The sequence below is a fragment of the Lissotriton helveticus genome, chromosome 11, assembly GCF_964261635.1.
Source record: "Lissotriton helveticus chromosome 11, aLisHel1.1, whole genome shotgun sequence".
In the NCBI taxonomy this organism is placed as follows: Eukaryota; Metazoa; Chordata; class Amphibia; order Caudata; family Salamandridae; genus Lissotriton; species Lissotriton helveticus.
In genome coordinates, this window is record NC_136072.1 from 1,098,156,113 (window position 1) to 1,098,171,811 (window position 15,699).

Below are 15,699 nucleotides of genomic sequence, written 5' to 3' on the forward strand. Positions count from 1 at the left end.
TACCAGCGCCATTTTGGGCGGGGCCGGCACAGTCCGGAAGCAGCATCAGGGGGAAATGTTTCCATTACTGGCAGTTTGGACCAGAGTCCTTTTCGGCAGTTCTAGAATTCACGCTAACAGAAGGTGTGGCAATGTCATGTTTGTTTCGTTGGCGATCAAGGCAGCCGTCCCTTACCGGAAACCTGCAAAGGCCGAAGGTTCCGCCGGGGACCTTTGTATGATCCTCAAGGCTGCGGAGATGCTGTCGGAGATGGGGGCTCGCGCTCCATGGGACAAATGCTCGAGTTGTATGGCTGGCCAAAGTCACTCTAGTGGCCGGGGCCCGCCTTCCAGCGGATCCAGACGCCACTTTGAGGCCCTACAGGGGCCACTCTCGTCGAGTTTGCAAGAATGGAAGAGACCCCCCGGAGTGAAAGGAAGAGGTCCCTGCCCCGTGAGAGCGGGACGCTCAGCTGGGGTGCAGCCGTGATGCCCCCACCTGGGGGGCGAGGGAGACTCGTCCACATCGTCTCCTTCTCCCGGTGCACTCCATGCCGCTCCTTTTCATCGCCCCGCATGAAGGCCTCTCCACATCCGGTGTTCCCCAAGCGCCACCATTGTACGTTCGGTGCTGCGCAAATACTGGGGTGCCACCATTGTACGTTCGGTGCTGCGCAAGTACTGGGGTACCACCATGGTGTGTTCGGTGCTGTGGAAGTATGGGCACCATCGCCTGACTGGGGATGTTCGGCGTCGGGCTGGGGGCTGGGAAACCTCCTACCGGTGGAGGTGGGAGAGGCTCGTCCGCGTCGCCTCTCCCTCCCAGCCCAACTTGGACAAATTGTTGTGGAGGTACGTGCAGGACATCCCGCCGTCCAGGACTGCTGCGGCTGTGACGGAAGAGAAAAGGAAGAGGTGCCTTGTTCTCCTCTTGGACATGTGGCGGGACTACCTTAGTCTTTCCAGGCCCGTTGCGGCCGGCCAAGGAGACATGTGGCGGGACTACCTGCAAATGCCCAGGCTGCGGGCTCCTGCCTCTCCTCCGGCTCCCCCATACGTTAAGATTTCCTGACCAAGAGTTGGCGGCGGGGCTCGCCTTATATGGGTTGCCGTTGGTTGGGCGTAGCCGTAACCCTGCCCTACTTTGGAAGGTTCCAGAATGGGGGGGGGGGCGAATGTTCTGTTTGACTTTCATTTTCTACAGTTTATCGTTATTATTCCTTGTTTGTTGTGTTAAATTAAAAGTTCAAGTTTATTAATGGTCTACGGATTTTGTTTTACCATTTCTTTCTTTCCAGGTTGCTTTGATGCTAGGTTTCTGCTAACAGAGGTCGAGTAACACGGAAACACGTGTAGAGGGATGACGCAGATTTGTACATTACATACACACAAACTCAGACGGGGGACAGTACAAGTACGACATACAAAGACCCAAGACAAATATAAAAACAGTTATTGGTCATAATTATCTCTTTCCGTCTGTGAATTTTAAACGAGGCTGGGTTCCCGTCTTGACATTGCCCGACCTAGGAGAACTTGATCATGCCGCTGAGATTTTCCTGGCGAAATCTGTGCCATCGGGCATAATCAAACGCGGTGGTTCTGTCTGGTCTGTCTATGTAAGTCGGGTTCTTCTCTGTCTCGCGCCTTTTCTCGTACTGTCGGCCTGTCGTTCTTGTCGGCCCTTTGCCTTTACTCACGCTCAGTAGAGTCGGGCATTGGGCTTTCCAGTGTCCGACATACCTACAAAAAGCGCATTGGTCTGACCCTAAGTCTGGTCGTCCTTTGCATAGTGTCGGGGGATAAGTTGTGGGTAGCGGTGTCCTGGGGTTGTCCTGTCGGTATATTTCCCTACTTGGTTTATCCTCGTCTTTTCTCTGTCGTTTCGTAGCCTCTCTGCGCCACATACCGAGACTGTCGAGCATAATTGGCGTCGTCTTATTATTTCGAAAGGCTATTTCTAACGTTTCTATTTTATCAAGGTCAAAGGATCCTGCCAGTGGCCACTGTTTGTCTTGGCTATCTTCGGTATACCTGTGCCATAGTTTATTATAAGCTATGGTGACTAACCCATAGTTTATGAACATGTCCTTATTAGGGGTGCCTTCTAGTGGAGCTATATGGTCCACCTCTAACACCCGGTCCGGGCTAAACAGGCTATTTATCAGTGGGGAGAAGACAGACATGACGGCTCGTAACGAGGGACTAAAAAGTCAGCACTGCCTATCTTATCACTAGGTGCAAAGACTAGACAGAATATTTCTATTCTACGTTGTTTGCAGGTAGTGAATACCTCATGGATCAAAAAAAAAATATAAAACCAAACGACCAATAAATAACAATGGGGAGAATGAGTAGGTCCGCAAAGATCTGCGTTACCTACCCTTTTCACTATCTGCAAAAAGGGTGGTCTCTTCCCTGCTTGCAGACAGGGAATCTCCAGGAAACAATAGTTTTGTGAACAACAGTTCAGTTTCAAGCAATTATCGAGTGGGGGAGAAAAAAGAACAAGCACGGCTGCTACCCTACCTATCCTCCACTGCTTGCAAAGGGAGAGAGAGCCTGTTGTTTCTCCGTTTGCAGACAGTGAATCTCCAAATAAAAATAATCAGAGCAATACTAGTATTTTGAACAATCAAGCAATCAAAACAAATTTTTTTTTTTTGCAACTTGTCGTGGCAACACGACCTTACCCGGACCATGTGGACAGTTTCTTGTCTTCCGAATCCAGCGCCCGATCGTCCTCTTTTTCTCTTATTTCTCACGGCACTCCTGATGGTTCCCAGTCAGGACCGTAGATCACTCGAGAGAGGTCTGTTCGGAACTAGTGAAGTTCGGATGATCGGCTGCCAGACGAGGGTCTATTGGGCAAGAGCTCTCCCGATCGTTGCAGTCGTTCACTCTGTCGTCGGGACCTCTCCCACTGGATCCACGAGTCGCTGATGGGCCCCACGCTTGGGACGCCAATTGTAAAAAAAGTTCAATCGGGTCGGGGACAATCGATATTTGCCCGGCGGTATTGCCTCTGTGACCCTCTAGTTATTTAAATCAATGAAGAGGCAGGCGCTGGAGACTGGAAAGCAGGAAACAAGGTTTTTTTATTCTCTCCGGAGGAGAACACAACGAAACGGACAGAAGGTATCGTTCTGAGGTGCTCTAACTGTATTTCTGAGGCCTGGCCTCTTATACCCACATTTATGACTTTATTGCAGATTACACATACATGTTTAAAGCTTTGATGTATGGAAAAGACATTCTCGGAACTCCCCTTTGGGCCCGTTCCCACACACATTTACAGTTTGAAGTCCCCACCCTAGTCACAACAGGTGATGAGCATCGCGCAGCTGGATAATCCGCCGATTCACGGAATGTGGGGAGTTTGATCGGATCTCATGGGGTGGGGGCTTTGATCAACCCGGGGATTCTTTGATGGGGGAAGCTTTCTATTGTACGGGGAGGGGCAAGGATGGTATCGGCAGAGCTGGGTGTCGGCTTGGGAACGGGGAGGACAAAACGGGCACACGGGGAAAAAGGGGTTTGCATCTAAGGGCCGGAGATCATGAAAGGAAAGCAGGGAGGCGTCGCGCTGGGAACAGGATGAGGGCCTGGGGCAGAGCAGCGCCGGAGAGGGGTTTATGACTCAAGGCAGGTGCAAGCAGGGGGTGGTCAGCGTGCGGGCTTAGCGAAGGCAAAGGGCTATGTCAGGGGCCAGCGGCATGCAAAAGGGTTTGTTCTGATCGGGGCATCTTAAAATGGCGGGCGCGCACGACAAAAGTGTGGCATCAGGGAAGAGGCAAGATGGCGCAGATAATGTTCACCAAAACGCACTAATTTTCCACAAAACCCTACAAGGATACTCTTTGATGGGTGCATCGCACATTAGGGAGCTTCTTCTGATCATATTGGATCATAGCACCCTGTAGGTAGCTCCATCTGCTACTTAAAGGCATTTAACTTGCAATCCAGATGTGCATCTGATGGCATTAATCACACTGTCCACCCACCAGAGAACTTACTGCAGAATATTAGATGACTTCTGATGCCAATAGAGTTCTTCCTATGAGGACCCTTGATGAAATTGACCACCTAATGGAGAGTTTCCAGTATCTACATTTTATAACACAGACCCACCAATGGATTCCTGTAAAGATATTGGATGGTTCTAACTATCCAATCAAAAGGTTCCCTGTATGATATTAGCCAATACAACAGAGGTCTTCGTTAGATATTTGATTACATGTTACAACCAGTAGAGGGTTTCTATAGATGCCTTCTAATGGCATTGACGACCTATGTAAATTCTTCTGGGAATGGTACTTGCTAACACTGATCTCCAGTGCCTGGTACTAGATAGTTTCAGTGGATAATATCTGACAATATAGACCATCCACAGAGAGTTGTAGTGGGTGATATTTTATGATGCCGGCTTCCAAGCAAAGGATTTCATTGGATTTTTTAAAAATGATAATGAAATTCAAAAAGAGCATCACTAGATGGTAATTGATGACAGCAACCACCCACCAGAGAAGTACAAGAATGATATTTGATGATGTTGATCACTGGTTAGACAAAATCAGTGGGTGATATCTGATAGCTTATTTATTCTGTAGTTTAAAAGGATATTTGATGATACTCAAAACCAAATAAAGAGGTTCCTGGGAGGATATTTGATAACATCGACCATCCATTACCGAATTTCCCGTAATGATATGTGATGCCATTTATTACAAAATCGCAAGTTTCAGTGAATAATATACTGTCCGACCTTTAGAGGATGACATCTGATGGCATTTATCATCCATCCTCCTGAAGTGACAGTTTAATAAAAAATCATAATACAGCGTCAGAGAATTAAACTGATGATATTTAGAATTCAAGAAATGTGATGTTGTTTGAAGACAGGAATCGTTGAATCTAGTGGATTTCTCTTTCCTTTGTTGGACACCCAACAGAGAGCTTGAATGGATTACTTTTGATGACATCGATCATCCGATGATGAGCTTAGTGAATGATATTTAATTATATTGACTGTCCAAAGAATGTCTTCAGTGAAAGATATTGAGTAGCATTGATTACTCATGGTGACAATTAATTGATGAAATTCAGTGATTTTAGCCATGCATCTGGGATCTTCTGTGGATGATATTAGCTCACGTGACCATCAATGAACAAGCTTCCTGAGAATATATTTACTGGGGTGGAAGGTATTCAAAATGTAAGTGTGAGCTTTGAGTGATGGTATTTGATGATACTGATCACCCAGCAGAGAACTTCCTGGAGCAATATTTCGTGATCATAGAAAATCACCCAGAGTCCAGCTACAAAGCGCTAAACCTACACTAAGTAGGCCATATAAGTATTATTGGACTAGCTGCTGTAAGGCTGTGCCTCCACCAACCCAGACTCGATCGACTTGTAGTATACGTTTCGGTCCATTGAAATTGCTTGATAATACGCTCCAAAGATCAGCGGCAGGGCCAACATCATTGGAATTGAAAAAGTCTTGGATCATAAAGTTAGTGGTCCTGGTGAAGGTGGAGAAGGCCCAGATTATGCGTGATCTTTACTTTTGCTTTAGACAAAGCAGACTTTCTTTGTCTTTACCTTCTGTGTCTATGTCCAGTACATAATACTGGGCTGATATAGCTTAAGGGATGTTTAATAAGTATGACGAAGGAATGGCCCGTGGGTGATATCAGATGCATATATTCTCCTACAGAACGGGCTGCTGGGCTGATGTGTGATAATAACAATAAATCAGTGTGAGTGAGTCTGAAAGGAAGGGAGAGCTTGGGGCAGACTTTGCAAAGGGACAGTGGGCCTGACATGCTACAGATTGCATGCCATTGTCTTCTGGCCTTTTGCAGCCTGTACCTCTACACAGCAGGGCACAGCCTGAAACTTCCGGACCGTAAAGTGTGCAGCAGATGGACTGGCCCTGGAGCATCTCTCTGTTGCTGAAAAGCAGGTACATTTGAGTGTGTTACTTGCCTTCTTGTTGCTTAGACACCATTTTTCTAGCCCTGGCCTTTTTTGTCACAAATCGTTGCTATCAGTCATGTTAATACAATTGTTTCTATGGAAGCTAACACTATAATTCCCATAATGCATCTTGTTTCACTTGGAAGCCCAGGCCTGGAATGAAGGTGTCCTGCGAGATGTAAGCACATGGAACTGCTTTGCTACAGTCCTCTTGTGAGACAGGTCAGGGCGGTGCGACCGGTGCCACTGCACCGGGTGCTGACTTGGGGGCGTCGAGTTTGCAAGTTATTTTCGTTTTATAAGCACCTGCTGTCACATTCCTTGTCTCCAGCAATTTCCAGACAACAATAAAAATGTCACGATAACTCTAGTGATTAATGTTCTTCCTGGAGAGAGATCAGAATTGTGTCCAGCTGAGGTTTTGACTGATCATAAAATAGCACAGAGTATTAATATGCCTGCTGCAAAGAACGTGTACAAATGCAGATCACAAAGTGCATATAATGTAAGAAGCTCAGTGGGTCACTGCTTTTCTAAGAGGCATCTAATTGTTACTTTCAGTTTATAAATTAAAATCTCAATATAGAACAGTGAATGATTAACTGGCATCAAAGAACTGCATGCACACTGCAAAGTATAGATTAGAGCATAGATTAATGTTGTAAAAAGGGTTCATTTGGGTAGAAAACGATTCTTATTATTAAGGAGAACCCCCAACTATAGTGTTCCGTTTTCAATTCTGAGTTTGTGCCTTTCCAGACCAAACACTCTTTCACTATGCTGTCTACCAGTATGGATGACATGTGACTCCTACACCTTGTAGTCCTATGTCTTATGTAGCATTCCACTGATTTACACACGTATGATTGATTGTGTCTGTGTAATGTGTGTGTGACCCAGGGCTCGAGTCGGGGAACCACGCGGGTGGACGGTGTCCCCCCACTTATTTTACCGGGAGCTCTAAAACTGGAGCAAATGGAGCCACACATTCACTCTTTGGCCTCTCTGGGGCGAGATTGGAGCCCATTCAGAACGCTGCTCACGCGCTTGCTTCTCTGATGCAATCGCATCTAAGGGGTGAGCGAGGGGAGGCAATGAGTCTGATGGTGCAGGCCACCTTTCGTGACGTCACTTTCTATCGTGACGTCAGCTTCCCCCACTTCTGTTTTTTAGGACTCGTGCCCTGGTGTGACCCAAAATGCTATAACACCTAACACTGGTATGAGTGGCGCTATATAACTAAATAAATGCATCTGAAAGAGAGTGCTCATTGAGACTTGAGGGGCACGGTTAAAAGGTGGTGGTGAGGGAATCCCTGGAGGAGGGGGTCACCACCTCCACCATGTCTGGGGGAGGGTGGCACCAACAAGCTAAAGCCGGCCCTGGGGCAGGTGGCAGGGTCAGAGCTGGTCGATGGGGTAGGATTTTCCCGGCTCACTTTGCCAGACTTTGGTCCGTCCTGCGTCCAACAGGAGGCTGGCGCGGCCCCAGCACTTCGGTGGTTGCGGCCATTGTTTTATTGGAACTATTTTTATGGCGCTGTTGCCCGTCAGAGCGCAGTTTTTGATCTGCATGCCTCATATTGATGTCTTCAAGCACGAAAGTTGATCATTTTTTGTTTTTGGTCCAAACTGAATGGATTTTATCCCAGAAATAAAGGGGCTGCGCTGCAGCTCGCGGCCGTATAAGGGCATTTCTCGAGGCCTCTGCGTTGGTAAGTGTTCGGTTTCTGTCCACGTGTGACTGTCTCCTGTGAACTTTCGAGGCCGATGCCCCCTCGCCTGCCTTCCTCCCCCACCGTGGAGCCGGCAGCCTGCGTGCACCTGTGCCCTGGTACCCTTCCCCTATGTACGGATGCCCCCTCGCCTGCCTGCCTCGCCCACCCACCCACCGTGGAGCCGGCCGCCTGCGTGCACCTGTGCCCTGGTACCCTTCCCCTATGTACGGATGTCCCCTCGCCTGCCTGCCTCACCCACCCACCCACTGTGGAGCCGGCCGCCTGCGTGCACCTGTGCCCTGGTACCCTTCCCCTATGTACGGATGCCCCCAACCTTCCCTCTGGCCACCAGGCTGGCGTCCTTGCCTATATTATCCTGTGTACCCCCCATCAAGATGCCCTCGCTCGCCCCCTTGCCTGAAATCTAGAGCTCACACCTTTAGGTGTCTCCCCCTTTCCAAGGTCGCAACCCCCTAGTCCTGGGCCTTTTATTTGTGCACCTTTGCTTGCAGGTGCGACAGCTCATCTATTTTAGCTGAAGTGAAGCAGGACTGCAAGACCCAGAATGCAGTTTGGTGTTGAATGAAAACCAGAATTTGAGCACGGCGCGCTTGCTGGCAGGCGTCATCTTGTGACCTTGTTCTATAATATCCTATGTCCTGTGAACAGGACGTGCCCCCGTCTCCTCTGTGAGCCTGCCATGTCCCCCCAGGCTCCGTTTTGACCCCTGGAGCCGACACCCTCTCCCGCACCGGCTCTGTACCCCGGCTCTGTACCCCGGCTCTGTACTCCGGCTCTGTACCCCGGCTCTGTACCCCGGCTCTGTACTCCGGCTCTGTACCCCGGCTCTGTACCCCGGCTCTGTACCCCGGCTCTGTACCCCGGCTCTGTACCCAGGCTCTGTACTCCGGCTCTGTACCCCGGCTCTGTACCCCGGCTCTGTACCCCGGCTCTGCCCCATCCTGTCTGGAGCTGCTGTGTTATCAGTCTCTCTCATGATTGCCCCTTCTGTCTCGGGAGCGGGTGATGTCTCCTGTTTTCCTGTCTTTCGTGTGGAGATCTCTCCCTTTGTTTGTGTTTCTGGCGTTTCCTCGTTTTATTGACCCTTTTATCCCCGGAACACCTGGTCCTTCCTCCGGAGCGGGGTCTCTTTTCTCTGTGATGTTTGGCCTCCCCTCTGGTGTGAGCGATCTCCCCGGTTTTCCTGTCACTAGAGTTATTCATCTCTCCTGTCTCTGGAGCTGGTGATCTCTCCTGTCTCTGGAGCTGGTGATCTCTCCTGTCTCTGGAGCTGGTGATCTCTCCTGTCTCTGGAGCTGGTGATCTCTCCTGTCTCTGGAGCTGGTGATCTCTCCTGTCTCTGGAGCTGGTGATCTCTCCTGTCTCTGGAGCTGGTGATCTCTCTTGTCTCTGGAGCTGGTGATCTCTCCTGTCTCTGGGGTTGGTGATCTCTCCTGTCTCTGGAGCTGGTGATCTCTGCTGTCTCTGGGGTTGGTGATCTCTCCTGTCTCTGGAGCTGGTGATCTCTGCTGTCTCTGGGGTTGGTGATCTCTCTTGTCTCTGGAGCTGGTGATCTCTCCTGTCTCTGGAGCTGGTGATCTCTCCTGTCTCTGGGGTTGGTGTTCTCTCCTGTCTCTGGAGTTGGTGATCTCACGTGTCTCCAGAGTTGGTAATCTCTTCTATCTCTGGAGCTGGTGATCTCTCCTGTCTCTGGATCTGGTGATCTCTCCCATCTCGGGGTTTGGTGATCTCTCCTGTCTCTGGGGTTGGTGATCTCTCCTGTTTCTAGAGTTGGTGATCTCTCCTGTCTCTGGAGCTAGTGATCTCTCCTGTCTCTAACATTTGCTCTCTGTACTGTTTCTGGGGTTGGTGATCTCTTCTGTTTCTGGAGTCAGAGATTTCTCCTGTCTCTGGGGTTGGTGATCTCTCCTGTCTCTGGATCTGGGGATCTCACCCGTCTCTGGAGCTGGTGATCTCTCCTGTCTCTGACATTTGCTCTCTGTACTATCTCTGGGGTTGATGATCTCTTCTGTCTCTGGAGCTGGTGATCTCTCCTGTCTCTGGAGTTGGTGATCTCTCCGGCCTCCGGGGTCGGTGACCTCTCCCGTCTCCAGAGTTGGTGATCTCTCCTGTCTCTGGAGTTGATGGTTTCTCCTGGGTATGGAGTTTGTGGTCTCTCCTTTCTCTGGAGCGCGTGATCAATCCCGCCTCCAGAGTTGGTGATCTCTCCTGTCTCTGGAGCTAGCGATCTCTCCTATCTCTGGAGCTGGTGATCTCTCCCGCCTCCAGAGTTGGTGATCTCTCCTGTCTCTGGAGCTGGCGATCTCTCCTATCTCTGGAGCTGGTGATCTCTCCCGCCTCCAGAGTTGGTGATCTCTCCTGTCTCTGGAGCTGGCGATCTCTCCTATCTCTGGAGCTGGTGATCTCTCCTGTCTCTGGAGCTGGTGATCTCTCCTGTCTCTGGGGTTGGTGATCTCTCCTGTCTCTGGATCTGGTGATCTCTCCCGTCTCGGGGGTTGGTGATCTCTCCTGTCTCTGGAGCTAGTGATCTCGCCTGTCTCTAACATTTGCTCTCTGTACTGTCTCTGGGGTTGGTGATCTCTTCTGTTTCTGGAGTCAGAGATCTCTCCTGTCTCTGGGGTTGGTGATCTCTCCTGTCTCTGGATCTGGTGATCTCGCCCGTCTCTGGAGCTGGTGATCTCTCCTGTCTCTGACATTTGCTCTCTGTACTGTCTTTGGGGTTGATGATCTCTTCTGTCTCTAGAGCTGGTGATCTCTCTTGTCTCTGGAGTTGGTGATCTCTCCCGCCTCTGGGGTCGGTGATCTCTCCCGTCTCCAGAGTTGGTGATCTCTCCTGTCTCTGGAGTTGATGGTTTCTCCTGGGTCTGGAGTTTGTGGTCTCTCCTTTCTCTGGAGCGCGGGATCAATCCCGCCTCCAGAGTTGGTGATCTCTCCTGTCTCTGGAGCTGGCGATCTTTCCTATCTCTGGAGCTGGTGATCTCTCCCGCCTCCAGAGTTGGTGATCTCTCCTGTCTCTGCAGCTGGCGATCTCTCCTATCTCTGGAGCTGGTGATCTCTCCTGTCTCTGGGGTTGATGATCTCTCCTGTCTCTGGAGCGGGTGATCTCTCCTGTCTCTGGAGCTGGTGATCTCTCCTGTCTCTGGAGCGGGCGATCTCTCCTGTCTCTGGAGCTGGCGATCTCTCCTGTCTCTGGAGCTGGCGATCTCTCTTGTCTCTGGAGCGGGTGATCTCTCCTGTCTCTGGAGCGGGTGATCTCTCCTGTCTCTGAGCTGGTGATCTCTCCTGTCTCTGGTGATCTCTCCTGTCTCTGGTGATCTCTCCTGTCTCTGGAGCTGGTGATCTCTCCTGTCTCTAGAGTTGGTGATCTCTCCTGTCTCTGGAGCTGGTGATCTCTCCTATCTCTGGAGCGGGTGATCTCTCCTGTCTCTGGAGCTGGTGATCTCTCCTGTCTCTGGAGCGGGCGATCTCTCCTGTCTCTGGAGCTGGCAATCTCTCCTGTCTCTGGAGCTGGCGATCTCTCTTGTCTCTGGAGCGGGTGATCTCTCCTGTCTCTGGAGCGGGTGATCTCTCCTGTCTCTGAGCTGGTGATCTCTCCTGTCTCTGGTGATCTCTCCTGTCTCTGGTGATCTCTCCTGTCTCTGGAGCTGGTGATCTCTCCTGTCTCTAGAGTTGGTGATCTCTCCTGTCTCTGGAGCTGGTGATCTCTCTTGTCTCTGGAGCTGGTGATCTCTCTTGTCTCTGGAGCTGGTGATCTCTCCTGTCTCTGGAGCTGGTGATCTCTCCTGTCTCTGGAGCTCTGGCTCCCTCCACTTTCTTATAATAATCGTTGCATCTTGATGTCTGTCAGGAATGATGAAGATGAAGAGGATGATGATAAAAGCAGCAACAATAATGACAGTAGTTATTTGATTACAATAATGATTGTTTCATTTCAATAATTAGACCTTGCAAGGCGCACCACAGAGGGGCTTGGAGATTCCTGAACGAGTCCATAGACAGACACCGGGTGGAGGCAGACTGAGCCCCTGGATGGACAGCGTCGTCTCCACTAACGATGATAACAATAATAACAATAAAAGTAATTTTAATAATAACAACACTAATAATAGTAATAATAATAATGACAACAATAATATCCATAATAATAATAATAATTTCTATAACAATGGTAATATATACAATATCGTAGCGCAATGTTACCGCAGGTTTAATTCCTCCAAGGCGCTGTAGAGAGCGTGCGTTGCTATTAGTGTACGGAAAACCGTACGATGGGCCCGATTCACAGAACTAACTTAAGACAAAATCCTAAACTTACTACCATTTTGGTATTCACAGAAGGCACTTACTCATTTCGATATTCACAGAAGGCACTTACTCATTTCGGTATTCACAGAAGGCACTTACTCATTTCGGTATTCACAGAAGTTAGGAGTCCTAACTTTAGGACTCCTAAATGCCTTCTGTGAATACCAAAAGTCTTAAAATTAGGATTTTTCTCAATTTAGTAGTAGTAAAGTTAGGACTCCTAACTTTAGGACTCCTAAATGCCTTCTGTGAATACCAAAAGTCTTAAAATTAGGATTTTTCTCAACTTTACTACTACTAAATTGAGAAAATTCCTAATTTTAAGACTTTCGGTATTCACAGAAGGCATTTAGGAGTCCTAAAGTTAGGACTCCTAACTTCTGTGAATACCGAAATGAGTAAGTGTCTTCTGTGAATACCAAAATGAGTAAGTGCCTTCTGTGAATACCAAAATGAGTAAGTGCCTTCTGTGAATACGAAAATAGTAGTAAGTTTAGGATTTTGTCTTCAGTTAGTTCTGTGAATCGGGCCCCATATGTCCTTTGGGCAGGTCATGTAGCCTGGACCTGGCTCTCCTCATGAAGGCGACGAGAGATTGACAACAGGGACTATCTGATGGGTACCAGGGATTAGATGGACCCCGGACAGGGTGGAGAAGGAGCTTCCCCCGGGGCTTTGGGCAGCCTCCATCCAGTGTGTTTGTATGGGCGTGTCGGGAAATGTCCACACAAACTAGTCTGGTACGGGGCATGCCCTGCCTAATTTGTTATACATTGATTAATAATTAAATACACAAATAAATAAATAAGTGTCAGTTCCCAAATTGTTTTTTTCTGGGTGCTGAGTCTGCAGAGGGTGTGAGCCGGGGAGGCGGAGGGTGGCCCTACACCCTCTCCCAATACCCGTCGGCCTGGCCTCATAGGATTACGCACAACATTGAGGAGGGAAATCTTACAGCCCTTTTTAGGTCTCACCTACCAGATACCAAAAGCTGCCTGGTTGCGAAACACCTATTGTGTGCTTACCAAGGACTTATAGTGGGCTTACAGCCCACCCATTGATTACCATTTGTTGATTTTTTTTTCACTCTCATTTGCTTGTTTCTTATTCGATGACTTGCCTTCCTCTTCTTGCGTGTGTCCTTCCTTGGAGCATAGCCTCTTTACCATCCTTTTAATTGGTTGTTTTGTACCCTTACACCGCCCAATTTTAAAGATCTACATTTTGGATGAGTATACCATGTGAGGGCATGTGTTTTCCAGCTCTGCCAAATACCCGCCTGTAGTTTCTGTTGCTCTCTCCCTTGTGTGTTGCTTCCTCGTTTTTGTGTGCTTCTTCTCCCCAGCAAACCTCCCCTGTTTCGCACTCTGTGTTGCTCTCTGTGCTTTTCTCACATCCCGTTTTGCTGTCTCCTATGCATGTTGCTCTCTATGGGCCCGATTCACAGAACTAACTTCAGACAAAACCCTAAACTTACTACTTTTGGTATTCACAGAAGTTAGGATTTTGTCTTAAGTTTGTCTTAAGACAGACTTAAGACAGACTTAAGATAGATTTAAGTTCGGATTTTGTCTTAAGTCTGTTTTAAGACAAATGTAAGACAAAATCCTAACTTCTGTGAATACCAAATGTAGTAAGTTTAGGATTTTGTCTTAAGTTAATTCTGTGAATCGGGCCCTAACTCTCTCTCTCTCTCTCTCTCTCTGATGTGCTTCTTCCCACTAAACTCCCGTGTCCCCGCTCTCTGTATTGTCCTCTCTTTTCTGTGCTTCAACCCTGCATTTCTCCCCTTTGTTTGCTGCTCTTACCCTCTTCTTCATGTGCTTCCCCAACCAGCACCTCTGTTGCCCCCGCAACAGCAGTTGGGTCATTGTGCCTTTTGTTCTTCTTTTTGCTCATACTGTCCAGCATTGTTAAAACGCACTTTTCTTTTTGCCGATGCTGTACATCATCAGCACCCTACATTGGCAAAGCCAATAGACCCAAAAGGTAAAACGTGTTGCCTTTGCCAATGCTTGTTTTTCCCCACCATGCCCATGGAAATAGAAGAGAGACTGCTATTATTTTCGTGAATTAGTATGGAAATAAAGCAATCCAACGGTTCGACTGCCATTAACTTCTCTCTAAATACAGGTAGCTGCAGATAGGGATGGGCACAGTGGGAGATCGCCCCTGTAATAAGTGCCTGTTCCACTTTCAGCAAGCAGCATAGATTCAATACTGGGGGCATGGATGTGAGTTAGGTGTCGCGAGGGGTATCAGCACTTCCAGCTTTCCATGTGCTGCTCCTGGCATTGCCCTTGCCGCTCTTTGCCTCAGGAATTACAAAGGCAGCAACAGAGACTAAACAGAGCTCTGGCAGCCATGTTCCTGTTCTGTAGTTTCCTCTCCTTGTGCCTCCTCCAGCCCCTCAGCAGCAGATAGGAAGTTGTTTAGGTGCTGAGGTATGGGACAAAGGCCTACTCTCTAATGTCATTGTGGTGCAAAAGTTACTTAATGCCGCTCCTGCTTCCCCCTGCGTGCTGGTGAGTCGGTGTCCAGGGGTCACTGGCTCAGGTGGGCTTCTGCAGTGATGCCAGTCCTCATCGCCAACAGCATCCCTTTTAGAATCTTGTTAAAAGACCCTGGGGAACATTTGGACTCTGAAGAATATGGGTAAATAGTGACTTGGAGCCATGGAAACGCAAGAGACTGTTCTCCATCTACATAGACAAGATGCTAATGCACATCCATGAACAACATCCTTACTAGCCCAGTTCCATTAAACGCATGTATCCCAGGCTCCACACAGAAGAAATCAGAGAAGAACACACACCCTCCAGTGCAGCCCTGACTTGTCTCCTGACACACAATGTGCTCAACTTTCCACCACCCACTATAAGCTGAGTAGAATAGATGTGTGGGGGGGTACATGGGACAGCAGAGAGGCAGGCGTGGGGGCTGTAGTTGCAGTTTAAGAAAGATCATAGCTGGAGAAGCACGGTTGTACCATCCATGTGTTATTCATGAGTGTCATCTTCACTCTGGGAATACAAACAACATCTGCTTTCTCTTTCTGCTTCCGTCTTCTTGATCTTCTCCCTCTGAACTGTTTGCTCTTTCTGTCCAATCCTGCCTGTGCATTTAAAGCTATGCTGTCCTCCCACCTCTTCCTTAGAGCACTCATGATGCAGCAGGGCCTAATTTAAGGGAGAAGCCTCACTGCTTGTTGATGCCACACGCAGTGCTGCTGAACATACATTAAATAGCCAAAAATAAGCTGACAGGGATGAATCCGGGTAACACTGTGTCAGTAAGGACATAAAATAGGTCCAAATCTAAAGAAAGTCCAGTGTCATCCATCAATAGTCTGAATATTCAAAGTGGGGATTTCCTAATGCCTCTTCCTAAGCTGTGTGAGAGCTCAGGCTTTCGTTTCCCACCACTTTGAGCTCGAAGAGCTAAGATTGTGTATTCTTTGCTCCTCCATCTGTTTTCACCTATTCTTCTCTTCTACTACCCTCAAACCAAATTTTCTCTCTTGTTGTTCCCTTCTACTATTTTCAAGCCTTATGTTTGCCTCGTGCACCCCTATCTCCGAACTTTAAAAACTTGATGTCTGTCCCTGCACTGCCTCCTCTTTGACATGTACAATTCAGGCCTCTATTCCCAAAGCCTGTGAGGGATGAAAGCTGGTTCCCTCCTTGCATCCCTTC

The 15,699-nt window shown here is 48.6% G+C and overlaps 1 protein-coding gene across 1 annotated transcript in view; it reads left to right on the top strand.

Annotated features, from left to right (window-relative positions):
* The window catches only part of ADORA2A (adenosine A2a receptor), a 153,691-nt gene that overhangs the window by 82,425 nt on the left and 55,567 nt on the right, over nt 1–15,699 (top strand). The gene's annotated exons all lie outside the window — the stretch shown is intronic.